The sequence below is a fragment of the Fringilla coelebs genome, assembly GCF_963513975.1.
Source record: "Fringilla coelebs genome assembly, chromosome: 4".
NCBI classification, from domain to species: Eukaryota; Metazoa; Chordata; class Aves; order Passeriformes; family Fringillidae; genus Fringilla; species Fringilla coelebs.
The window spans coordinates 14218826-14246443 of NC_140032.1; positions in this window are offsets into that span (position 1 = coordinate 14218826).

Here is a 27618-nt window from a genome sequence, read left to right on the forward strand (position 1 = left end):
AAACCAAAAGCCTGTTGCTTTGCCCATGTTTTTCAATGGAACTGCTCTTTCATCTCAGTTGCTAAATGCTTGGATGCTAGACAGTCACATCCCTCACTGAAAGACAAAACCTCCTGTCTCTCACAAGTGATGTTTAGGAGAATATGCTGGGATTTATACAGTATCTGTGCCTCAGAAGTCATTCTCACTATGAAAAATTTACCTGCAATTCACTGTACAGTTTTAAATTAAAAAAATAAAAAGAAAAGAAAAAAAACCCCACATTTTCTAATCTCAGCAACTCTTTGGTGTCTTTTGTTCTTTTAAAACCAAAGGTACTCTTAAATCATGTGTTACAGACATCTCTCTTGACATCTGCCTCATAAATTGACTGCACCACCACTGAATTCTGGAATTCAGTATAATCTGCCTGGATTCAATGGGACCTTATAGACATAATGGAAAAATATAACCACATTTTTCCTTAACTGTGATTAAAGGTTACAGTGACTGCAGTGGCTACATTGAGCAGATTGCTTCTCCCTTTTCCATTGACTTCAATCCCTTTGACAGATGTGTGCATCTACTGGTAGCTTTCATGGATCTAGTTTAACCAAACTGTCCATGTTAATGTGAGGGGGGAAAATAGTTAAAAAAAATAATAATAAGCTCTCCAAAAAAAAAAAAAAAAAAATACAGACACTGAGCTCAGGAACACAAATATAAGTTAGTCCAGAATAACTCAGAGCAGAGACCAACCTTCTGCATTCCCTAAGCACTAAGTACCATTTCCATGAAACACTTAACTTCCAAACAGCTCAGGATTAGGTGCTACTTTAGAGACTTTATCCAAAGTAATAACAGTGTTATGGGAGTCCAATGTTCTCATTAAAGAACTGTTGAGAAGATAGAAGAGTCACTCCAAACCACTAAAACCAAGAGCAGCTTTTCTCCTGCACACAAGAAAGCACAGCCCAGCTCCCTTCAGCTATGTGCACCTTAAACACGAAGTACAAAGTTACTTCTTCTGTGAGAAGTGCATCTATTCTTCCTTTTTTTTGTAACATGTGGAAAGTTTCGGGCAGTTGCCCTGGTGCTGGCTGGACTAGTTTAATAAGATCCTGCAGTGTTTATTAGCTGAGAGAAACAGTTATGTCTCCAGCATTCCTGGGAGTTTATTTTGCCAGGAATTCCTGCTCACACAACAGATTTCAACATTCCTTTTTTAAGACGGGAACAAACAACTGAACCTAGTGAGAGTAGCCTTTGTCAGGACTTGGTAGTATTTTTGTAATAAAACACAGATGATTTATATGTTCACATGGGAAACATATTTGGTATATAAAGCAGTTTCAGCAAAAGATTCTTGGGTGCCAGAAAGAAGTTTCTTGTGATTTCATAACAAAGATCTTCTGTTACTTCTCTGAACAGTCAGGGAACTTTTATGCACAACATTAAACCAGTAAGATGTTCTCACTGGTTAATAGCCATAACCTATTTTTCTGGGTGTACAGAAAACCCACAGTAAGTAGAATTGCTCTGCCATGAGACAAATCCCTGAGAATTGCCAGTGAGCCAAAGAACAACCAATAGCTACAGCCATGTTATGGCTGCAATAATTCATTTGTGTATCACTAGTTCTGTACACTAGGCTCCAGCACAGAATTAAGGAGCCAAAAATTCCTTCCTCCCCAGTGGAGGCACTGCCAGGCCTGGGGGGTCTGCACAGAGCTGCTATTCTCACAGGAGGGCACAGCTTTCAAGATCAGGAAATTTTCCTGGGAAAGACTGCCTAGGCAAGGCATTAGGCATTCTTTGTCACAGTCTTACTGTTAGTTCTTCACCACCTGATCAGCAGTTATGAGTATTTTTGAGGTCCTTTTTCCTCACACAATGCAGTTGGGAGAGCCAACAGCCTAAGTCCAGTCAGCCATTCAGGAATTCAGGTCAGGTGGAGGAGTAACTATCACAAAAGGTGGGCAGGAGGAGGCAATATTCAAACAAATATGCAGTAAGAAGAACTTTGAAGAAGTCTCATTTTTTATTTCTTTTCCTTTTTGACAGACTTTCAATGTGAAAACAATAATTCCTCTCATTTCTTTTGTGTGTGTGTGTGTGTCTATTTACCTCTTTCAATACACTGATAGAACTGCATAAAGAAGGCAAATTTACTGATGTAAATGGCTCAGATGTCAAGCTAAGCATCCAGATGAATGGTTGATTTTTACATCTCTCCCCTAGTAAATTCTAGTAGAATGAAAAATGCAAAAAAACCCTGTGTCTGACCTCATTGAGGTCTTGATCATTTTTACTTTATGGCCTCCCATTTCTTTATTCACGTGAGCTTCATAACACACAGCATCACCGATGAGAAAAGACCTGTGAAAATGAAAGAACCATGCATCAGCCATCCCTGGTTCAAAACCTGTTTGAAATGAGCTTGAAGAAAAACACTTGTAATTCAGGCCACAATCACATTTCTTAAGTAAAACACAAACTAACAGAATCATTGATTTTATAGCAAGTAAGAATTCATGCTGGCAAAAGTACTTTTACCATGCTCACCAAGGAGAATGGGGAAAAATAATTCCTGTGGGATAAAACACATTGATCATTTTAACAAGTTTCCTAAGCTGTGTGTTTTGTATGCTTTTTGTGTTACTTCCTCCTCTATATTTATATACAAAACATGCAAAGAAAAAAATAAAGCTTTCTCCAGATTTTTGAGGAACAATAATCAGGCCATACATTTTAAATATGAATTTTTAAAATTAAATTCACTTCTGTTGTCTACAGTGCTGAATATACTCTGCATAGCATTTCAAAACATGGCAACAAACCATTAAAAGCAAGCCACTTACTAAAAGATGTAATATAGATTGAATCAGACTAACACTAATTTATTGCAGTTCCTTTAAGCTCTAATAACATCAAAACTTTGTTAGCTAGGAGTACCCAAATAAGAATCAGTTACTTTTGCTGCACACATCAAAGCTGCTGTGAAAGAAAACAACAGTCCCTGTGATCTACAAAAGTCTGTCACCTACAAAAGAAGCATTTAAAGATGGCAGAATGACAGTTCATGGGTTCCAATGAGCTCACATCATTCATTTATTTCTCTGAGATAAATCAGTCATCCTTCAGCAAGTCAGGCTTTAGTAAGATTCCCACATTCATCAAATTGAAGCATGCAGAATACATGGGCTGCTGTTTAGAAAACAGACAGCAACTAAAAAGTGTTTCTATGCCAGCAATAAAAATAGCTAATCACTGTGCTGTACCATTCTGTGTCAGGCACTACCAGTTTATCACCTGTCATAGATACTCCTAATGTCTTAGAAAAATAACATCTAAAAGTAAGACACCCAAATATTTTAGTCAAGGTTTGAATTCCAAGGTTTTCCATTGACCATTATGAGAAGCCAAACAAAGAGTGAGGAGAGAATAAGGGCTTTACACAACTGAACTTCAGAATGAGAATTTTACAAAAAAGAATTTCCTGTGAGATTTCCTACCTATTGTACATCATCTCTCAAGGGGAAATATGGAATCAATAGCTACATGTTGTGCCCAGAGTAGAGCACAGCTCTAAGCTGTTGAGTCTGTTCCCAAATGCCTTCAATTCTGAGGTATAGGAAAAGCAGAGGAACCATTTAATGAGAAATTTAGAAGTAGCTACTTCACTGATCAGTTTTTTGTTATGCAATACTTTAAACAGAATTTTTTCCATGCACCTTTTATAAACCTAAGAAACCTTCTCATGCAGGTCTGCCATTGCATTTATTTGGAAACCAGACCTTTAAGACATTAGTGGGAAGACAGTAAGGGTAATAAAGTTTTAATGTACTTATAGTGATAAATTTTGATGTAGGAATTGTTTATAAGAAAACTATGCAGTTCATTCCTTATTTTTAATGAACCTCAGAGTTAAAGTAGCTTTCTCCCTCACCATTCCAGCATCAAGTACTGCTAGCTGATGCAAGCACCTCTCACTGTCTGTTTGATTTAATAATAATCACAGGAACCAACCAGCTTTGAATCTAAATGTGGGGGGTTGCATAGTGTGAATAGGAATGCTCTTCTCTAAGTTATTTCAAACATTGACTTGAGTATGGAAGGTTTAACATGTCTGTCATGTGCTAGCAAAATTCTAGGACATTTCTGTATCTGTCATGCTGCAACTTCCTAAATTTCATCTCAGTTTTCTGTGGAACTTCTCCAACTTTGGCTGAAAGTTATTCCAAAGAACACTCGTTTGGCATTAAAAATGTACTCAGTGGCACTTACATTTGCATCTGTTAACATTCTCAGTGTGCTGAGTGCCATTCCTAAAATACCACAAATGAATAAATTCATGGGAGAATCTTGGGGATTTTAGAGACCTAAATTTTAGATCATCTTCTACACTGTGAAATGCAGACTTTTCAAATTAGCCACTCTAGCATGGGGAGTGTTAAAAACTCAACAAATCAGTGCTGAAATTTCCTTGAAGAGGGATTTTGATAGTCAATATCGTAGATTACTCTGAAAGAGAGGGTAATTTAAGCTGCATTTCTTGTTAGTGTCCAAATGTTATCAAAGATTACCAACACCAAACTTCTTCCAAATGCCTGGACACCATTCTTTTTTTCAAACAAACGATGAGATGATAGGCAATACTTTAGCACTGAGATTACCCCTCCACTAGTGTGGGAGCCGAGTGCTGCAAGGTCTGCTGGGCAGCAACCTGGCTTGGGGAACTTCTTACCCACCCTTTCTGAGGTATTCCACTTCAACCAGAACACAGACTCAGACTCACCAGAAAGGGAGACATGCAGCAATAGCTTCTGCAGAGTATCTTCCTCCTTTAAAATGCTGACACCTCACAGGTCTACACCTTCACCCTCTACACTCTTCCATTGTCAGCTGATAAGCTCTCCTTTATTTTGTAAATGTAAAAATCCAACTAGCTGCCTTTACCATCACAAATGGAAATAACATATTTTTTTCATCTGCCCCTTTTCCATTCCTGCCTCCACCCTCTAGATATTCCCCACCAGTCTGGAAAGTGATTCAGTGATTAGAACATGTATCAGCACAGAGGTGGGAAGCCAGCCCTTGCTTCTCCAAGTGATTATCCTGAGCTGAAAGCAACAGACTCATGTGAATTTTCATTTTCTTGTTCTGGGCCAATGCACTGTTAATTATTTCACATCTAAGCACGTCTGTTGGTTGGAGGCTTCCAGGTAAAGTAGGTGAAAATTCTTTGAACCTTGGCAGGCCTAAGGCCGTAATCCCCTGCCGAGTATCTCAGTGCTGAGAAGACTTTGCTGGCTATAGCAGTGCATCAACATCTTTCCCAGGGGAATGCAGATGCAGAAGAAGTTTTAGACACCTGCAGAGTTAGGAAAAGGTTTTGCTCATGGCAGTGGGTGTCTGCAAAATTAACTAGCTCCACTGTCAATCTGGCTCCCAACATCTCAATCAAGTACTTACAAATGAGACAGTAGGATGCTGCTATTGAAATTTGTGCACATGAAGGGTTCAGCTTCATTTAAACACAGAACCATAATCGAGGAATGTTATTGTCCTACTTTTTCCCTGAAAATCCACATGATGGCATTCTTCATCTGCATGATCTGCCTGCCTTTCCCCAGGGAGGGATGCAGGAGCTCTCAGGAGCTGTCCTCACCAGAGGAGCTCTCCTCAGAGCTGAGTACTGCTGTTTGGCAGTGATTGAGACATCTGGAATAAGAAAACAGACTGTCAGCAACACAATACTCATGATGTGCTCTGTCTTCAGAACTTTTTCCCCCAAAGTCTTGCAGTGAATGATGCAATTAAAATTTTGGAATCTCAGGCGTGGTGATTGAGTGCTCAGCTTCTCATTTTCTCTGGCAGCTACTCAAGTCCTTCGTCCAATTATGGCAGGAACCAAATGAATTGCAAGTGAAATAAATTTCCCTCAGAGCATTTCCATATTGTCAGTATATGCTTCATGTTCTGAGGATACATTAACACCATTGTGTCTTTCACAGACATTGTTTCAAATTTTTATTTTCTTCTGAAAACGAAGGACTATGTAATTACACCCAAAGAAACACAAAAGAAAGTAGCCTGGAACACAGTGTTCCTATCTCTTGAATATAAAAATTTAGAAAGATTGACTGAATTGTGTTTACATCACTGCAAACATTTTGGATATTAAATTTGCACTTCTAATTAATATTTTTGTCCAGTCTTGTTTGTAACTTAGATATGTTTCTGAACATCCTAAGTTTAACTTAAATTACTTCTTGCATGAATTCCACTTTGAAAATATTGCATCAAATTGGCAGCAAAAATGAACTTCAGAGAACTCTGGGAGCCTAATTGCTCTTCAGTGTCACAATTAGTTGTCCTTGTTTTTCAGCTAACTTTTATTTCTGTCCTTAATATTTTTTTCCTATAATGTATGAAGTTCAGGCTTCAGGATATCTGTAAAGGAGAAATCATTTTCACTAAGGATAATCTATCAGTTTAAACTAGTAAATCCATAATGCATTATTTCTCTTTTTTTTTTTTTAATTTTTATCCATATCCTAAAGATTCTTTAATGCAAATTGTAGCCTGGATTTACTGATTTTAAACTAATGGGTCTGTAGTGTCTTGATGGCCTCCTTACCTTGCTTCAAAAACAAATCCTCTATTTGTTACACTTCAGTTATCTAGTGTCAATTTAAATAAATGAATAGAGTTATTTAAAACATTTGTAGCCTAATCTTTGATTTCATATGCTAAAGCTTTTAGTCTTCTCAGATGGAGATATCTGATCATCACTTCCCTGTTCAAGCTCTGCAGTTTAGATCTTCTTCAAAGTTATTTCCATCACTTTCCACCAGCTATTCTTCCTTTAATTTGCACAGAAGGATTTGGGCATTCTGCTGGACAACCAGCTGTCCCTGAGCCAGCAGTGTGCCCTGGGGGCCAAGAGGGCCAATGGTACCCTGGGGTGCATTATGGAGAACATTGCCAGCAGGACAAGGGACAGGATCCTGCCCCTCTACTCAGCCCTATTGAAGCCACATCTGCAGGGCTGTGTCCAGCTCTGGGCTCCTCAGCACAGGAGAGACATGGAGCTCGTGGAGCAGGTCCAGGGGAAGGCTACAAAGAAGAGTGGAGTATCTCACTTATGATGAAAGGCTGAGGAATTTGAGCCTGCTAGCTTCAGGAAAAGATGACTGAGAAGGGACTCTTCAGTGTCTATCAGCATCTGAAGGGAGGGTGTCAGGAGGATGGAAGTGGGCTTTTCTCAGCACTGCCAAGCAATAGGACAAAAAGAAAAAAGTGTAAAGTAATGCACAGGAAGAAATATGATACTAAACAGGCTTAAAATTGGATTAATAACAGAAATCAGTGTGCCAATGATGTCAATTGCAGTGTAGTAATGCTTCACAACTGTGAAAGGTTAGCTGCTATTTATTGCATACAATGTAGAAAGGCCATATCTTAACGCTTAGAAAATTACTTAGTCTTACATAAACATGCTAACTTCAGCATAACTGTGTTGAAATATTTAAATTCTACTTTCCAGACTGTCTAATACAGAAATCATACTGCTTTTTTCAACTAATGAATGCAGATATAGAAACCGAAGATATATCAAGCTATAATCTAAATTTTTTATAGGAAACATTTGTAGCAACATTTCCTATTATTAGAGTCATGCTGCCAGCATAAGGCTTGAACTTTACAACATACTCATTCTCTTATTTTAGATCATTTCACTTATTTTCAAAAGGTTGAATCGTTATATATATGAAAGACATTCAAAATACGTTTAACAAATCCACAGCTGACATTCTGAATCTCTTTTCCATTGGAAGTATTATAATCCTTTTTTTAAAAAAATGATTTTTTAATGTTTTATAAGCAAATTACAAACTGGTCATTTTATGTTCCTATGCTGGATTATGGCACACAAAGTGCCAAGAAATGTTCTGCTTATGTCAAGAAGCTCTTTCTTGGATTCTCTGAAATAGCAAGAAGTTAGTGCCATCTATAGACAGAATTTAATATTGAAAAATAATAGGAAAAGAAAATACAGTCTCAGCAAACCAATGATATCAAACAAAGTAAAGGTCGTTCAATAGTATAAAAATTAATAGATAAAATGCCTCACATCTGCTCATTTTTTTCAGTTTTCCTAAGAAACATTTTACCACAAACAGTGACATGAACCTGTAACAAAGCAGTTTAATATTCCTTTAAGTAATCCTGTGAAGTCCCTTTAGTACACCCTCGTTTAAATTAACCCAGCAGTGGTTACACCATTCCTGAGTCAGTTTGCTTTTTATTTCACTTCTCAGTTGAGCTGCCTTCCATTGTTATTACAACTATTACCACTTGCAAGTCTAACCCTGCAAACGTTAAGCTCTTGAATCATTTTAATTTTATGAATAAGCCAGTTACTTTCTAAAGATATTCACATGCTTTTTCTCACAGGAACATGGTCATAGATCATAAAATTACCTGCTGTATACATCTTGCTTCCTTTAACTCCAAGGCTTCTCTCCTGGTTTTCCACCAGAAGTAAAATTAAATGTATTTAATGTAAAATAGAATTGTAAAATAAATAAAAAGCTTTGCTGGTAACCAACATTCACTTAAATACCTGATGAGCATTAGAATATTGCCAGCAGAGTGTTACTTTGTAAACTGTATTAAATACCTTAGTCTGTAATTTAGGTGGCAAAAATGTATGTGTAAATCTGTTTTCTCTTATTTTCCCTCTCTATAAAAAAATGTTTGCAAATACAATCCATTTGTCTAAGAAACACCTTTTTAATTAAATTAGGTTTCAAATCAAAAGCAATATCAGATTGCCAGAAAAAAAACTGTGATAGAAATTGTTGAAGTTGCACAGAGGAAAAACATTGCTTTTATCAACCACAACAGCTCTATATTTTCACTATTGTGAAAGGACCAGCCCTCCTGCAAGCCCTTTTGGGCAACCTCCTTTCATTAAATCTCTATTTCTGTCCTGTCAGAGAAGAGGAGTGTGGGGCTGGCAACACCTGGCAGAGGATTCTGCATTCATGTCACAGATGTGCAGGGCAAACAGGAGCACAGGGTGCAAAATGTTTTGTGGTGTTTGCAAAGCAATAACTCCCCAGCTGCATAAAATACATCACATGAAAAGAACACCTCACATGGAATAGCTAAGGCTTATTTGGAGCTGAAAGGTGAACAGGAAACTGCATGTTTTTAGGTGTAAAGTTCAAATGTTCCAAAGTAGTTAAAAAATAGATACTTTATCTTTAATAAAATTTCATATAGTTGGCATTACTATTCCAGAATTGTATGGTATATCTAAATTAACTTTGGCACCTTCAAAGGTCATGCCTCTATACTACTGCATTCACTTCCATAGCTGGTGTCTTAGCAGCACTTCAAGACTGCATTGAATACACTCATCCATACACATATATTAAATATAAAAATATATGCAAAATATATGCAAATGTATATGAATACAATTGCTTTAAAATGTCTATTTTTGCTGTTATAACAAAAATTACCATGATAGTAAAATATGAAGCATTACAGCAGACATTTAAATTCTTCAATAGAAGGAAAAAAATTTGACAAAGAGTTTTCTTTCTGTCCAGTTCAGCACAATTGCTACCTGAGGTAAAGGCTTTCTAAAAGAACTAAGTTGCTTAAATTTGTTTGAATGTCAAGCTCATATATTATCTCTCTCCTTCCATTTCTTCCAAGTGCATAGACAAATTTCCTTCTTTACTCATCTATTCAAAAGGCATATTTGTCTATAAAAGTGCCAAGCTTTGAATTTTCTTCATCTCATGCTAGTCAAGGAAAATGTCATAGTCTGTCCTCAGATGTTAGCACAGACACGTGTGGCAGAGCCGTACATTTATTGTGACTAAGCTCAGCAAGCTGGAGATTAGCAAACAGGGATGAGTGAATAAGTGACTAAAGGCAAAGCTAAAGGCAGTCCCAGAAAGAAACACAGCCTCCTGAGAATCTGATGATTTTATTTATTATTGAGCCTAAGGTTTTTTTATGATGTTCACTTGTATCTGCATCTTCTTTTTGGTAAAATCTTGAGCAACCTTTATTTTCCATCTGCCTCCGAAAACAAATACGGTGCATTTGAAATGGAGAAGCCTAGGTGGAATTTGGGGCAGCCTTATGAGAAAGTTAAAGCAAAAGACTTGATACATTTATTGATTCCAGACAAAGAAATGCCTGTTTTATCCCTAACTTAACAGCTCTGTTTCAGGAAAAATTTAGAAAAAATGGATGAAGTCCTGGGGCTCTTACAAACCTGCTGCTACCTGGGTGGTATACATAGACAGTGACATACATTTCATTTGCCTCTCCTTCATTCAAGCCTGGGAGATTTACAGGCAAATATTTGTCAAAGAATTTTAATATATTTTCAACATATCTGGAAATCTGAAATTGAAGTAACTTCCACCCCTTTATTTTTATGCATAGCATTGATTCCCAGTAAGAGCACGGCTCACAAGTGTACACTTTATTTTCCTTTCAGATGGAAATGATAAATAGATAAATTTTCAATATGATTTTGTTTAAAAAAATGTTCATACTTTAAGTATTTATTTAGAAAGAAACAAGTTATCAAATTAAATACATGGGATCTGGAAGAAAAGAAAGAATCTGGGGCTTATCCATTTTTAAATGTCTCAATCAAGTAAAACTACAGTTTGACTTCAGGCTGCTTTATGAAGTATGAAACCAAGGAACTGAAGATCATGATCTAACACTTGTTGAGGCTAATGGGACTCTGGGCATGGGATCAGGCCACAAATGTCACATCTTTTTATGTACAGTTCTGAAGTGAGACAGTAAGATAAAAAATGTCATATTTAGGAGGCCTTTTATAAGATCACAGTCTCTTGGAATGCTATGAATAGCAGAAGAGCCAAGATGAGCACAAAGAGAGGATACATCTCAAACAAACCAGCTTTTTGATGAGGGTTGTGAAAAAATATTCAGAAAATAGAAAGCAGTAAAATATTTTCAATTTTTATATATTTTAGACAGAGGTTATAACAAAGAGACCAAAACACATCTTCTTGGCAATTGGGCCATCAAAGATAAACATCAAACTAATCCAGAAATAATTTAGTAATATATACCTATAATAAATATGATCATGGGACAAAGATTTCCTCTCAGCACCACTTGAATTACATTAATTATGTTTGAATATTTACCCATAAATTTCTCATGTACCAGTAGAGCAAAAAGCTTATATCCCCTCCTAAATTATATGCTTTATAGCATATTTGCTGCCCTATAAAAGCAATTTCAGATCTATGTGGATATATGTATGATATAAGTAATAGTGCTAAATGTGGAGATAAAATAATTTGATGAAGATATTAAAAAATAAAAGCTAGGAAAAACATTCAGTGAATAAATTGAATATAACCAAATTTCAGGGGTTTTCAGACTTTTTTTTTCAGGAAAAAATGAACTAATTTTGAAAGGCTCAGATATTTCTCTGCTGTGGTCTGGAGCTCTTGCAATATAAGTTTATTGACTCTTGTGCTGTTTTGAATTTGTATGAGGCCATTCGTACAATTTATGAAATCTCATATATTACTGTGAAGCACATAATGTGGTTATGTAAAATCTGCTTTAGTTGCCAAGGAAAATAAATTTAAAAAAAAAAACACAACAGAAAACCTTGGTGTCTTTGAGAGATTTTAGTATGCACTGAGCTTTAGAGGATGAACACAAAGCCAAATCCAACCTGAATGTTTTGGGTTTGCCCTGAGGCCTTGAAATAGCTTTTTTCTTTATGTACTCTGCCTCAACTAGGAGCTAGATGCTTATAGAATATTGAAAGGCTAAATAAAAAAATAGAAAGCCATCAATGGCAGCCTTGTCCAACTTCAAAAACAGATTATTTCTACTCTCTATCTATAAGGCTTTGGTTTCTTCTTACTTGAAAATAAAGGATCTGATAGAAAGAGCAATACCATGTGGAATAATGGGCTAGTGGACCATCCTTTCCTATGAAAATGGATTCAGTCAGTCTTCTACAGCAACAGCTGTAGACTTCTACTCAAAATGAAAGTATCCCACCTTCAAGGTCTGCAAATTTATGTGAAGGAAAGTTACAGAGAATTTGAAAAGGTAAAATTGTGGAAGGAGATTAAGGGTTATTCTGTGTCCCTTGCATGAAAAAGCTTTGTTGGACTTGCAGGAAGGAAAGCAAATCTGTCTGGAAATAGAATATTATCTAGATGTAAATTGGATGTTAACTGGGTCAAGCTCCACACAGCTGTAATTCTGCTGTAGGAACATCCAGGACACTGTGTCTGCACAGCAGTGACTCTAAAACACTGACTCTCTCACCCATACCAGAGAGCAGCACCTTCCTGTGGGGTGTGAGAAATGCAATCCTGAAAGAAACTGCCTGGTCAGCCCATTTTAAAATACAAACAATGGAATAACTAATCAATTTCCAGTCCAAATAATTAAAATATTGTTCACTGTTGTAGAACTCTGTGAAGGAAATCATCTACAGGAATGCCAGTATTTACTGATGTTGCTCATAAAATTACAGATAGAGTAGCAACTCTTCTCTCACTTTAAATATGAAGAAAATAGTCCATGTGATGGCTAATAGTAGGAGAGGACATTTGTTTTTTTCTTATATCAAGACATAAGATAAAGCATAAATACTTACCAGGCAAAATGTTATGCTCAGAGGCTTATTGGAGTGAGTGGAAATAACTATTATTCTGCTTTTGTTATATAGGAATATTGCATAATTTATAGTAGAATTGTTTTGATGTGCCATTGCCAGCATTAAGCCTCACAAAAATTGCCTCCAGCTTTCTCTCACAATCATAGAACATAACAGAATATTTCATTCTGGAAGAGACCCACAAGGATCATCAGGTCCATCTCCCTGCTCCTCAGAGGGCAACTTAGAAGTAAACTACATGACCAAGTGCATTCTCCAGATGCTCCCTCAACTCTGAAACAATTGGTTCTCCATAATGCACCACAAGATGGTTTATATTTTAAAAATCAGAAATGTACTGGACAGTGCATATCTCTACTCTTGAGGAGGGCACAGTCTGCAGAATTGGCAGGGTCAAACCCAGGGCCAGTGGAAAGTCCTCACCCAGTTTATTAGTGGTAAATACTCCACTGGGTTTCGCTGCTGAATTCAGTTCTACTGCTGGAAATTGAGAGTAATCCTACCACAATAATCTCTTGTAAAGCAATGCTATCAAACCAGAGGGATCATAAGTACTTTGTAGAATTCACTCTGCTTGAGTCCTGGGGGACTCTAGTAGCTGTGTCTTTTGTTATGAAAAGACACTTATTTTTTCTGCAAGAGAGAACGGTGCTTAAGAAAATGAAACTCAACAAACAACTTAGGGCCAACTCAAAAGTTGAACAATCTGTTTGCAACACATGCAGTTACAGTTTTGAAGTTGTCATCAAGTTCAAGGTTGTGAATTAAACAGAAAAAGAAGGTGTTCTTTGGATGATTAAACTTAGTTTAGATGACCCAGTGTCTATACCCAATGACTTACCAATTTGTAATGCAGCGAAGATAGACTGAAAACAAAACCCACAGCCTTATACTCAAACACTGAAGTGTAACATTAGAAAAGAGATTGGCCAATCTGATTAATGTCAGTTAACAAAATACAAATCACACTGTACATAAAAAGTTGCAGCTTTTTTATATACTACTTTGCAGGAGTAACCTTACTGTACTCTGAAGTTTGATTCTATGTTAAGAATAAAAATAAATATGTCAAAGCTTTCCAAGCATTGTTAACCAAACCCATAATTTTTATTCATATGCTAGCAATGTTGATTATTAAAAACATGGAGTTCTGTGGGTCATTTCAAAATTCAACTAAAGTGCTGCTTTCTATTTCTGAAAGTCATTTTATTTATGGTATCTATGTAATCATTTAAGGATCTGCATTGACACTGAAGTATAGACACTTAGCATGCATTCGCTACTTAGTGCATCATTTTCATATAAAATGGAATTTTCCATGTATTCCAAGGAACCTAACCAAACTTCCACCTGAGTGAAAGCAGGGACACACCCTTTTGCATTTCAGGTACAGGAGAAATTCTGGAAGCAGCAGCATCAATGAAATTTCCCCCTCCTCTCTCTCAGTAGTCCCTTAGGTGTTTTGTCCTTCCCTGTTTTGGTCCAGGCATTCAGCTATTTTGTTTATGGCTGCAACAAACCCTGGCTGTCTTGCTTTGCCCTATTAAGAGCACCTTGTTTGGTTTGTATATATTTTCAATGCTCCTAAGAAACTTGGTGAAGGACAGATAGCAAAAGAGGCCAGACCATCAGTCAGTGTAAACTGGATAGCTCTGTGGATTTGAGTGAATTAAGACTAAACTGTACTGATTCACAAAATATGTTTTTCATGTTGGGACACTTTTCTTTAAAATTCTGTTGTGGCTGCACAGACTCTCCATTTTTTGGATGCATATTTAAGAAGCAGTCATTTACATTTGCCGTGTATATTCATTTTGATATGTGTTTGAAGCCAAGGAGATCATCTGGATCCACAAATAAAACGCCTGGAGTCACTCATGTCCTCTCAAAAATACTATTGGTGTGACCAAAGGTGGAACATATAATTTAGTTGTCAGGTTTTGTTAATGGGTCTATAAAATAAAAATTATAGGCTGACAGCATCTTCAGTTGGGAAACTTGCCACTGAGATATTCTGAGGTCTCTTAAATAAAAACCAAGAAAAGTCCTGTTAATATGGTGGTGCTTTGGGGCAGATAGATTTCTTCCCAAATACGGCTCTTGAAGGGCAAATGGATATGTTAATACCCTGTCTCCAGAGGAGATGTGTAAATTTTGGGGGAAGAAAAATAGTACTTAAACACAGACACCACTTACACAGAGACCTTATTTATTCTCCGTCATGAAGAATCTTGACGTGAAACTTGAAGTCTTCCTAGTAGATGTGCTACACCCTGCTTCTGGTTTGGGAAGGAAGCACTTGGCAAATCACAGAGGCAGTGCTGTGAAAAAGTCATCAAATTCCTCCCTCTCCTTAAAAATCTACCAAAATGGGCTTTACATCAAAAAAAGTACTTATTAAGAAATACTGTCAGGTTGCAGCAGCAAGGTCCAAAGCTGTTTTGGACAATGCCAGCCCAGAACCAGGACCTGCTCCCCTGCTGCACACATCATTCCTTGGGAGGACCAAAAAAAGGTGCTTTCTGTAGTGCAGGAGTTCATGGGGTTCTTTCTACTCTGATAAAAGAGTAGAGGGAAAAGGCTGCTCTTATAAAAATATAAGGTGTATTTACACAAAGCTTTACATTACAGCTAACTGTAACTCCACTTAAATATTCTCTTCAGTGTGTCACTAGGAACATTTTATGGAGTCTGAATGTATACAGTTATCAAAAATGGGGTTTTTTTTCCCCGAAACTTAAATGGAAAGGAGAGGGAAATTAACCATGTGAAATTCAGTGCTGTGAAGTACCAAAGATTTGCAGTTAATTATTGAAAATCAAGCCTTTGGTGGTAGATGCTTCTGTGTGGTCCCACAGGTAAGACAGAGGGCCTGGAGGGAATGGCAGAGTTCTGAACATGGAAAGAACAAATGATGGAGTAAATTCCTGTTGTCTCTAAAGCCTGTAGTAGCAACAGCATCTTTTTTAAACTGAAGTTGAAGGTAAGAGTATTCTTCAACCCATTTTTATCTCCACCACTTCTTTTCTCAACAACCTTGGGCTTCTTCTAAGTTTCAAAATCAAATAAAAGATTTCATATAGGATGAATGGTACCATAACATGTCTGCAAATGCAAATAAACCCTTCAAAACTACAGCAGTGAGAGGGACAGGACAGTATTCTGCTTTTTCATTTTCCTCCTTTTCATTTCATTCTTCCCTTCCCAGTTCTCCTTTTTTTCTCCAGCCAGCTGCTATTTCTCTGTGGTTCCTATGTACATGAGAAACTGCACCACTGTTCTCAGTAAAACAGGATAAGTAAAGAGTTACAAGCACAGTACACTACAGAAGCATGCTCACCTGGGGCCACTGAGGGACAGAGAAGCTTCATTTATTACTTATTGGTATTTAAGTACCTAAACACTTACCACAACAGACGTTGACATGGTTTATTCATACACAGATTTTTCTGGGCAGTTCACTATGACTAGTATCCAAACCACCCACAACTATGCAGCAAAACTCCACATCATTGTATAAACAAGTGCTCCATGAAAAGCAATTTCTCTCTGAATCCTCAGGGCTTTGTGGGCTTTTCATTATTTATTTATTTAAATGACTTAACAAATGTACTCAGATGCCACAGTGAAAGGCAAGATATATGAAGCACAGTAGAATGTATGCTGGAGAAAATAGACCAGTTTAAGATCAGATGCAAATAATTAGCTACAGATCAGCCTCTTCTTTCCTTTTTATCTAGACTGGAATGGTTGTGATCAAACAGTAGCAGTTACATGGAACAATTATTTTTCTGGACTACAGGCAGAAGGACAGAAAACTGCTTTTTCCTGTTATTTTTTGAAACCTCTTAAGATGTACTTTATACTTTCCCCGCAGCATCTCTGACTTGGTCCATTTTTCCTGATGTCTGGGGAGAACCTTTCAAGAGCAAATCAGGAGAGAAAACAGGTTTGATATCATCTTACAAGCTTAGCAAAAGGTAAGAATGCTGGACTCCACTTCATTTTAAGTGTTCAGTTTTAAAATTTGCAAGATTTCAGCTTGATAGTGTCTTTGAGGCAAAAATGGACATTTTCTCCTTAATTTTCTTAAATTTTTCTTAAAACACATTCTTAGAAATTTAGAAAATTTGTTTTTCCAGATTGCAAAGTGAAAGGGAACACAACCACAGAAAAATAAAGACTACACATATTCTCATAATGATTAGAAGAAAAATGGACACAAATAAGCAATTTATATATCATTTGAAATCAGCCTTTAAGAAAAATAATGATCTCCACTTGTTGATTCTTAATATCTTGCCTATTTTGTGTGTCCTAAATGACAACTTTGCAGTGCATAGGAGGATTTCACAGCACTTTTGCTTCTGTGTAGGACTGCTGTGTTTTCTTTGCAGCTGGGTGAGCTGCAGCCCGTGTACCCAAAGCCCTGCAGTGTAAAGCCCTCAAATGCTCTGTGGGCACCAGCCCCCATCTCTGCATCACACATGGTCTTGGAATTTATCAATTGTAACACAGAGCACTGCATTAGTTCCAGTTTGCCCATGAAAACACAGAAGGAAAATATTACAAGGGGAGCTTTATCAAGCTGAGCCTTGCACTGTTCTGCTTCCTTGACTCTATCTAAATGCACCAGCCCATATCTAGATATACATATAAAATGTATAAATGTGACCATATTCTGCCCAAAATTCATCCCAGTACCAACATAGGTGTCTGCACCTTTGTTCCAGAGTTACCAAGTTCACCCATTTCTTGCTGTCTGAGGGAGCTCAGCACAGGCAAGGAGAACATCCTCTGTGATCACAACCAAGACCAAGGCTTGCATGGTCAAGTGCATCTAAGCCAAAAAGTTTTTGTATGAGCATCAAGGGTCTTTCATAAAAAAGGAAGCACCCAGATATATCACATCTGTCCTGGCCTGGAGCCTGGGGGAATATCTTAGCAAACAGGCAAGGGAGATTTTTTTTATGCCTGGGGTCGTGCAGGCTAAGAAAGAGAAGGCACCAGGAGGAAACAGACAGAAAAGGGATGGAAGAGGATGTCAGTTAAGTCCTGAAGGAAATGGGGACTAGGCATGCAAATTAAGACTGGTAAAGGAGTGCATTGATGGATAAATAAGCAGGCAGCACATGAATGAAAATGATGGAGCAGAAATGACTTGGGTTTTATAGCAAGCCATCATGTGCACTCTCTAGGAGCTGATTTCTAGGGCATCTATAGCCCCAAGGACTTAGGGAAAGCAACAGTTCCTCTCTTAAAGTATCTAAAGCAAGCTGTCTGGTACAGCTCAGCCTTCAGGCTCAAAAGGAATCTTTTAAATTGGGTGCTAGAGGCAACAGATGCTGTAGGAGAATAGAAAGATGTCCCCTTCCACCTGCAGTGACTCCATTGGCTTCTCCTGCAGGTGCATCTATGGAATAGAGGTGACCCCAGTGGGGACTGGCACCTGTAAGTCCTTTCTCACTGAGAGATTGCCCTCCATGTCTGGAGGAGGCAGGGGAAGGCCACCACGCTATCTCAGGAGAAATGTGAGAGAGCTAGGGCGGTGGAGGATGGAGAATGGTTTTAACAGAGAGCCTACAATAATCCCATCACCCAGAGGTTTGGGATAATCCTAACATCCTAAATCCACCAACATGGGTTGTGAACACCATTCACCAGAGACAGGATTTATAAATCTGAAAGAAATCTCCATAGGAACCTGTGACAATTCCTATTCCTGGTGCTTGAGCCTAGAACTTTGCCTTCCCATCTTCCTGTTTCCTTCAGTGGACAGTAATCTTGGAAGAATTATTTACTGAGCAGAGACTAAAAAATTAAGTAAAGAATTACACTTCTGTCCCTAATCCCACCATTTCACTTAATCTGTGGTTTTCGCTAAAACACCAAGTCCCTCAGCTTTATCCATGTATGAAATGGGGGCAATACTAGTTTAAGGACTGTAACTCACTTTGAAAAACACTGAACAAAATCTGAAAAATAAACCTAATTTTTTTCTTTCTTAGCCTTTATAGTCAAAAGAATAATTCACAATGAATAACTTATGCAGTGATATGAACTCCTTTACCTTGAATGTTATTCACCCACAATGCATAATTTTTTTCTGAGTTATTTGTTATTCTACACTGGTTAAATAATTCCCATAAATATTTAATGGTTTATGGGCTGTTCATGAAAAGTTTATTCAGAATATTTATTACATGAAATGAAATTAATTGGATATTTTTGGTATATCCAGTCTCTGCTTCCTGACTAGAGTAATGTAAATCAGGTCTTTTATGTAAATTATTTTGCTTGTACATCAATTATATTATCTGTACATATTCTTGCTTATAATGTAAGTTTGAGAACATCCCTATCCATCAACTCATTCACCCCCCAAAAAATACAGTTTTAAATCACAAATGCAGATAAAGGAACATCTATTTGCATCTGATCTTACATTGTCTTATTCTTCATGGGCAGATATTGAATACGAAGTTAAAATATATCCTAGTCCTTTTTTTAAAATTTAAATTAAATTACCATTAACTTCTTTCACATAAAAGTAATTTAACGTGATTAAAGAGAATACTCTGTGGATTTACATTTTCCAAATGGATTAGCAATAGATCTCTTGGAATTCATCAGGTATAAGAATGAAACTGTAAAATAGTGATTTAAGTAAATGCAGGGAATACCAAGAGGATTAAAATGAGATCTCTAAGGTCAATAACATCGCAGTGTAGATTTTATTGTAACATTAAATCTTTTTAAATATTTACAGAGAAGAAATATACTTTAGCTCTGAGACAAATTATAGAACACAAAACTTTGAGTAAGCTATGATTTACATTTTCACTTACCTGAGGGAATCACTAATTGCTAGAAACTGTTCATTATTTAGGAGGTCTTCAAGAAAAATGAGAAACGGGGCAAAATTCTGGGTGACAAGCAAGGCCAGTTTTAAATATATCTTTGTACTTCTGTTTTTGTTTTCTGAAAAAAATCTCCAGTAATCATATTTCAATGATTAAATAAATGCATTAAAATATTTTTATGCAGTTGCAGTTGCACTTTCATCTTAGTGTAAAACTATAGAATAGGCAGCAAAGTAATTAAATGGAAGGACATTTATATTTTTAATGCTCAAAATGTTTTGTAATATTTTTTTATTTTCTTTAACAAGACTTTAAAGCACATCAAGGATTAGCAGTATCTCATGGGTCATAGTCTCCAGAGTATCATCTTTCTACACAGCTGCTTTTCTCACATCAGCAAAATTCTCTGACAAATTTTATTTTTAGTCTGGTCAAAATCTCAGTTAGCATCTTTCAGGGTGATGGCCAACTGGATAAGCTCCTTGGAGTCTTACTCTAAAGTTTTTGTGAAGCATGCACACATTTGTATGCCTGTCAACCTAAATGTCTTTCTGCCCTCTCCCTCCAAACAGGCCTTCACCCCTGTAATTGCCGTATTTGTACAGACACAAAAATTCCCATACTAACACAGAATTTCAGGTATGGGAAACTACCAAGTACCAGGGGAGAAAGTCTGAGAGCTGCTAAATATTTAGCTTTAAAATATTTGTCTGAATGTACAAATTACTGCAAAAAAAGTAGTTTTCCCTGATGAATTTTAGGCTCAGCTATATTTGGATTAGACCTTACAGTAATTGTAGTGTCAAAGATAGTATATGCTAATTTAATTTAGTACAAAGAGAGCTCCAAACATAACTTCCCATTTCAAGTGTTCATAACTTTTATAGAATATATTATCTCAGAGTAAAATTAGTTTTCTCATCTCTCCAATTAAATCTTAAAAAAAATTTGCATTCATAGTCGTATGTTTAAAATGACAAAGATAAAAGACTGTTGACAGAAAGTATGGCTATGGATAAAGATCCAAATCTAACCTGTCCCACTAATTCTAAAATACAACAGACTTGAAAGGCATATTCTCTTGAATATTTTCTGCTGCTTTATATTCACTGACACAAGGGTACTCTATAGCAAGATGATGTTTCCTGAGGCATAATAAGTGCTGGCAAGCTCAAAAGAAACAAGGACTACAGAAAACACATATATTGATTGTTTCAGACAATAACACGAACATGCATTGTCTAATCTTTCTGCACTCTCATCCTCCCACACAAAGCAATGTGGGCTAAAAAAATCACTAGAAAATACAGGAACAAAACCTGCCACAGACATCTCAATAGCTATGCTTTTACTAACCATTTCACCCATAGGAAAACAAAGATCAGGAAAACAAAGATCAGGAATTTCAGAAAGTTCCTAAATACAGCATTGACTTAACTGTAAGACTACTGAAATAGTGTGTAAAGGCCACTGATTTTGAAAATTACTGATGTGCTGTCTGTAGTAACCATGCCTATGGGACATCCCTAAATAGAGATAAATCACAAAATCACATTCTAGCACTATGCAGTGTTTTGTTTCTATTTGAGGTACCAAATACCATTGGTAGCAGATAAAGACACTACATCATGAAAGTATATCCTGGCATTGTGATTAGCTAATGAAGGAATTTCATCATGAAAAGCAAAAAGCATTTTCCCTGAGTTCAGTCTCCTGCATTTAAAAACAAAGCTGGTAAATCCAACTGTATCTGGCAGTTCCCAGAGCAGTTGCTACATGCTAGTTGTAACTAGAGCATGAGACAATGATGGATAAATAGCCTGCTGTGGATGATTTTGGAAAAAAAAATAAAATTGAACTGTTAAGAGGGTTTACAAGGCTCAGAAGGTTTGGGGTTTTAGAAGCATAAAATCTTCCCAGCTGCACTCAGTGGAATTCCACAGCTCCTCCTGCAGCTCACAGCAATACATTATTTAACACATGCAGGGGGAGAAGCTTTTTGAGAAAAACAGGTTTTTACATACCAGATGCACAGTTTCCTCACATGTATTTTTCCTCAAATTGTCACGGACAGCTTCTCACTAGCAAGGAATGACAGCACTGTCAAATTCAAAGGACTTTGCAGAGAGCCTCTTTGGCTGATCTCAGAATTCTCCACTGCTTTCTAGTCCAGTATATTCAAGGTGTTTATTTGTATCTTCAGGTTGCCTATATATTGGGTACTCATTCTGAATTACTGTGTCACTATGTATGCTCTAATGTATTTTAGGGCACCCATTTTAACTACTGGCCCTTTGGGACTTAATGTGGGTTGAGTAGAGCTTCTGATTCACAGTTCTGGCTTTATTTTGCCTTTAGAAAACCTCCCAAAGCTGCTTTTTTTACTAGTCAGCCACTTTTCTCTGACTTTCCTCTGTCATCATATTTAATGGGCTCTTTTTTTTTTTTTTTAAATTCAGTCAGTTCTCAACTGCTTATTAGCAGGCTATGACAAAGAATTTAAGCATCCAAAAATCAAAGCTGTTGACAGCAAAAGTCACAAGTTTGGCTGTGTTCATTTAAAGCTCTAGTAAGTGGAGTTTTAAAGAGCAACAAGAGACTGGCAAGCAGCATTTACCCTGCCAAGCTCTGCAGGGCACTGTCTTGCAGCAGGAAACATCAGCAATAGTGATCCACAGCTTGAATAATCCACCCCAGGCTGCAGGGGATTAGGCTGTGGACTGTTCAATCCATGGAGCTTGTTGATAGAAGTTGTTTTTTTAAACTACTGGACACAAAGGAAATCAATGCATTAACGAGCTACCATAAAGAAACAGAAAGATTGGATTCTTGGGCATGTGGTGGGAGATTAGTGGACATATCTGATTTGCTACTCAAAAGGGAAAAATAAAAATAAAACCATTTATTAACAATGTATATATCCTTACTTAGAAAGAAAACCAAAGCAATATTTTAAAGCGAGGGACTGAATCAACGCTTATCATCCATCCATCTATCTGTCTGTCTATCTATCTATCTGTCTATCTATCTGTCTATCTATCTATCTATCTATCTATCTATCTATCTATCTATCTATCTTCTATTGCATTGCATTATTGTAGCATTTTTGCCAATAGCAACTAGGCAAATGTGAGTCTGAATTGCATTTCAGTGCAGCAATGTTTGTGCCATTTCTGCAAGATCAGTTCTGTGCAATAGCAGAACAGTTCAAATCCTGGGATTTACTTTCTGGCTGGACCTGCCACTGAGAATCTCTGTCACCAGTGAGATTTGTGAGTTAAATAGGGAGAGAACAGAGGAACAAAGAAAAAAGGTGTAGACCTCATCCACAGCCACTGGCTCAAAGGAGGCTATACCTGCTTGAAGAGGATGGTGAGGAAAGCAGTGGCACGAGGCCCAGAGCTGGAGAAGCAGACTGGCACCTTGGTAGGCAGCAGATGTACATCAGCAGCCTCTTTTCCTACTGTGACAAGGTGAAGAGATGGTTGGACTAACTGCTGGGCAAGTAGAAAGGCAAAAAAAAGGGAATTAATCCAGCAAAAGTTACAGCCCAACTCCTTCCAAAGCCCTGGGCCATCCTTCAATTCTACCTCTGCTAGTTCTTCCCAGATCAGGTTCTTGTCAACTTTCCCATCCCCCTATACCATCTTTTGCTGAGATCTCGCTCTGCTGCAGCACTAAGCTTTCCTTTCATGGGACTTTTTACTCATCTCAGCCATAACCAAAAATGAATTTGGATTCATGTTTGCTTAAAACACAGAAAAGGCTTGATCCAACTCTCATGTGGCCACAGAAATGAACCACCAACCTCTGTTGGTTCCCAAGTATTACTACAGTGTGTACTGTAAGAAATCCTAGGGAAATCAGGCATGGATGGCTCAGGCAGTACAAACCACCTAATTGCTGAGCAACCCGAGGAGCTGGGTAAGCAGTATCCCTGGTCAGCACCTCCTCATTGCTAAGCTGAAAAACTACTTGTGGTAAGGAGCCATTCCTTTTGTTTAATTTTTGGCTTTTATCTTAAGCCCAAGCTTTCATCACCCTTTTTTCAGTCACAGCCTCTGGATTTCCAACTCTGTGGCTATAAAACTATATGAAACCAAATATTGGAGACAGGCTACAAAAAAAAAAAAACAAACTGGAATCCTTGATAATCAGCATTCCCCAGAGTTATTAAAGAAACTATATGCACTGCTTGCTTTTTAGTAAGGATTTTTTAACAGATAGGAAAACTCAAGAGAAGCCAGACAGACTAGCAACCTTGCAGTTTCTTATTGCTGGTAAACAAGGCATATTCTGAAATCCAACAGGTTAAATCAGAGCAAGAGGGGTCATTAAGGATCAGTGTTGGATCTTTTATCTAAAAAAATGGCTGAAAAGAATTGATGGACTCAGAGGTAGCTGTTTGGCTGTAGCCTTCACGACCATCACCGTTAAAGTCATACTGACCATTACTACATGCTCAGATTATTTCAAAGGGACAGAAGCACAGAAAACTATATAGAAAGCAAGCAGATTTTCCCTCAAGTTCTATAATTTTGAATTTTACAGGCAAGATCAAAGTGGTTGGCATCTCTGCAAGAGGGTGACAAAGGCTGTTCCTTACAACAACTTGCATGCACACATGGGTTCCTAGAGAGAGGAACCCATGCTGCTAAACACCTCTTGTGTCAAACCAAGCATGTAAGTCCTGGTTGGGGAGCAATCAGGGATGAAGACTGAAACTCAGAAACTGGCAATAGATGTTTCATCAAGTGTAACATGCCGTGGTGGCTTCAGTGGAAGTTGCACTGCTGTTAATGATAGCAAACTTGTGTTGCTGATAGGTATTTTTGACCTAAACATATCATATGGAATTGAAGAAATCCCTGCAAAAACACTCAGTATGTCAGTGCTTAGTGGGTAGAGTCTGTGCAAATTTCTTCAATGTCAGTTTTTAGGAAGAAAACATACACTCTAAAACATTCATTCAAACAGGTCTTCTCAGCTAATTTAAACCACATTTTTAATTTCCACAAGTCAAAATAATCCTTTCTTTGCAAGCCATTTCTGCTACTTCACATGCTTTACAACACAGTGCAACCTGAGAGATGTCACCATACAGTGTTGTACCATATTCCAGGGTTGGGCTCTTTTCTTCTTCCATGAATATGAGACAGGCAGCTTCTTCCAGCATGAAATCAGTTGACTCAGACCACAGCTGAGAGCTGGACCACACAGACACAGAAGCTCTGCCTAATTTTTTTGTTCTGTACATCACTCTGTAAAATAATAAGGCCAAAGCCACACTGCATTCCCTAAATCCCCATCATTTTATTATTGCCTTCATTTTTATTTACAGGCTGAGATCAATGGCTTTCTATACATCCTTCAATGGCAATGTTCTCCATGTACTGTAGTCTTGCAATCCACAACATGGTGAAAAAATACTGGGAATCCATTTGCCAGCTATTAAGAATATTTTGATTACTTTGAAGATTACTCAAAATAAATTATTAAGGCTTTTTAAGCCAAAAAAGAAATTATCACTTTAAAAATATTCATAATTTTCAAGGTGTTTTGCCATTTTAGATAGTATTTAGTTTTATACTAAGTCTCATTATTCAGATTTATATTTACTAGTCTACTGGATGTTTTTGTCTGGAATGTGCATAGTTCATCCTTTAAAAGGTGATCTGTCACATAACTTTATTCTTTATTCTTTATTCTTTATTCTTTATTCTTTATTCTTTATTCTTTATACATATAAAGAAAATATTCAAAGGATGTTATTTCCCTAAAAAGTGCATGGAAATTCTTTTAATTCACCCTTGAAAACAATAACTAAATGAGTTACAGGCGTGTATCTATTGCAACGTGTTAATTTTTTGTGTTGTGCCTAAAGAACATTTGTGTCAAGAAGTTCCTATGTACTTATAAAATGGAGCACCAAGTTTATAATGTATACCTTAATATTCTTTGATTTCATTATTTTAATCTAAACTGTTAATTATTAACCTAATATAATTAATAATCTAAAGTTCCAAATGTCACAAGAGAAAAGCAACAGTGTCTAGATAATTGCAAGTGCTAAACCAAATACAAGATGAAACAGAAATATTTACTAAATATTTGCATCAAATTTCTTTTTAGAAAGAAGAATGATCATGTGATGTTATCCTCACCTATTTTGACACATTTAATTTTTCAGTCCTTTTGATTATCATAGTCTTTCCTCAACAGCAGATAGCCTGTTTGATGTGGGTAATTACTCTGAGTGTTAACAAGCTTTTCCTGATACAAAAATCTAAAATGTCAAAGAAAATCATTTCAAGATATCCTGCTCTAGCAGATTTGGAATGGCATTAAAATAATTTATTATCTGATATCATGATGGAATTATGGGGTCAACTTGGCAGGAGTTTGTATGGAAAAAGAGAGAAGAAAGAAAAGCCATTGTAAATTTGCCCCTTCTCAAAATACTGCTCAGGGATTCACTTGTTAAAACTCTGAACTATCAATTTTAACAGCTATGGCAACACTACCAGGCAACCTAAAATCTGTCTTCCAATTACCAGAACAGTAAAAATTTTGAGTAGAACCAAAAAACTGCAGGAGAACTGAAAAAAAGGGGGGAGGCCCCAGGAGTCACCAGTGTCCTGGGAGAAGCAAGCTGAGGTGTGCCAAGCTGCTGGCTGGATGAAATAGAGCAAGCCCACCCCCAGCACAGGCAACACTTCCTTCATGGCTTTCTTTAAGCAAACAAGATGGGGAAAATATGCTTTTCCATATCTCTGGAGCAGTTTTTGTAGGGGATCAGAAAATGAGGAAGATCAGGAGCAGTCACTTTAGAAGAGCTGCTTTCCAATGTGGGAGAGAAATCAGAAATGACAAGATTAAGGTCAATTGTTCCACCTATCTCAAGCAAGATTCCACCTAAATCAAGCAAGATTTTGTTAGAGATCGCTAGACTCCTCTGCAGATACTAACTCTGAGAAATCCTGATCATTTTAGCAGATCTGCTTCCTAGAACAGCAGTTACATCTTGCCAGGTGTACCAGATCAATATATGCATTTCACTGTCACTCACAGAAAATCAATATATCCCAGTGTGTGAAGCTAGGAGTCAACAGAAGCAGAGTCAACAATGTGTACTTTATTTGTTGAGCATCAAGGTCAGAATTCAGTCTGAAGAAAGAAAAAATGTTTCTCTCTTTCATAAGTGAAAGACTTCAAAAATGTGAGCAGGGCACCTTGCATGGAATATAGAAAGGTTTCACACACACTCCAGTAAGACTTTTCTTTTGCTTCTGTGAATGAAAAAATAAAAATGAAGACTTATGCTGCATCAGTAGGCTTTTTTGGAAGCATTTTTTAAAATGGCCTGTGAAAAGTATCAAAACAAGAGAAAAAGTGGTTTTTATTTTTAAAATGAGTTACACATTTTGCAGACAAACTGAATTTATAAAATTTGAGGGGAGAGAGTGAAATATTTCATTATCATAAATGGCAGACTGTAAAAAAATAATAAAAAAAAGAGGTCTCTGGAGCACTAAAGTGAAATGGGTAACAGAAACTTGTAAGAGACAACAAAGTACAACTGGAACCACCTAAAAAGCAAGTACCCAAAAGGCGCCTGAAGGGGAGCAGAACAGCTCCTCCAGCTTCCTTCTCTGAAAAATCCAATTTGGTGTTATATCATCCCTGCTGACCTTACTGCCAATTGCCATTAAACACTAAAGCTGAAAGTGATCCTTCTGCTCTTTTCCCACACTTTCCAACTATTGTTTTCTTGTCCTCATTTCCAGCATGCCACAGAGAAGCATTTTTGTGGGCCAATCCTTAGTGCCAGTTCAAATTAAGGATTTTTCATTCTTTGAGAATTAACCCAGAAATCTGTGCTGCCAGTCATGCACTGACTGGATGTGGAAAATGAGTTAAGACAATATATCTTGATGGAGCTATACAAGATTTAATGTACAATGTTCATTTGGGTGTTTTCTTTAATTTGTTTTGGATCAGGACAGGGTATTTTGATTGGCAGCGTGCATTTTGATTGTCTTGTTT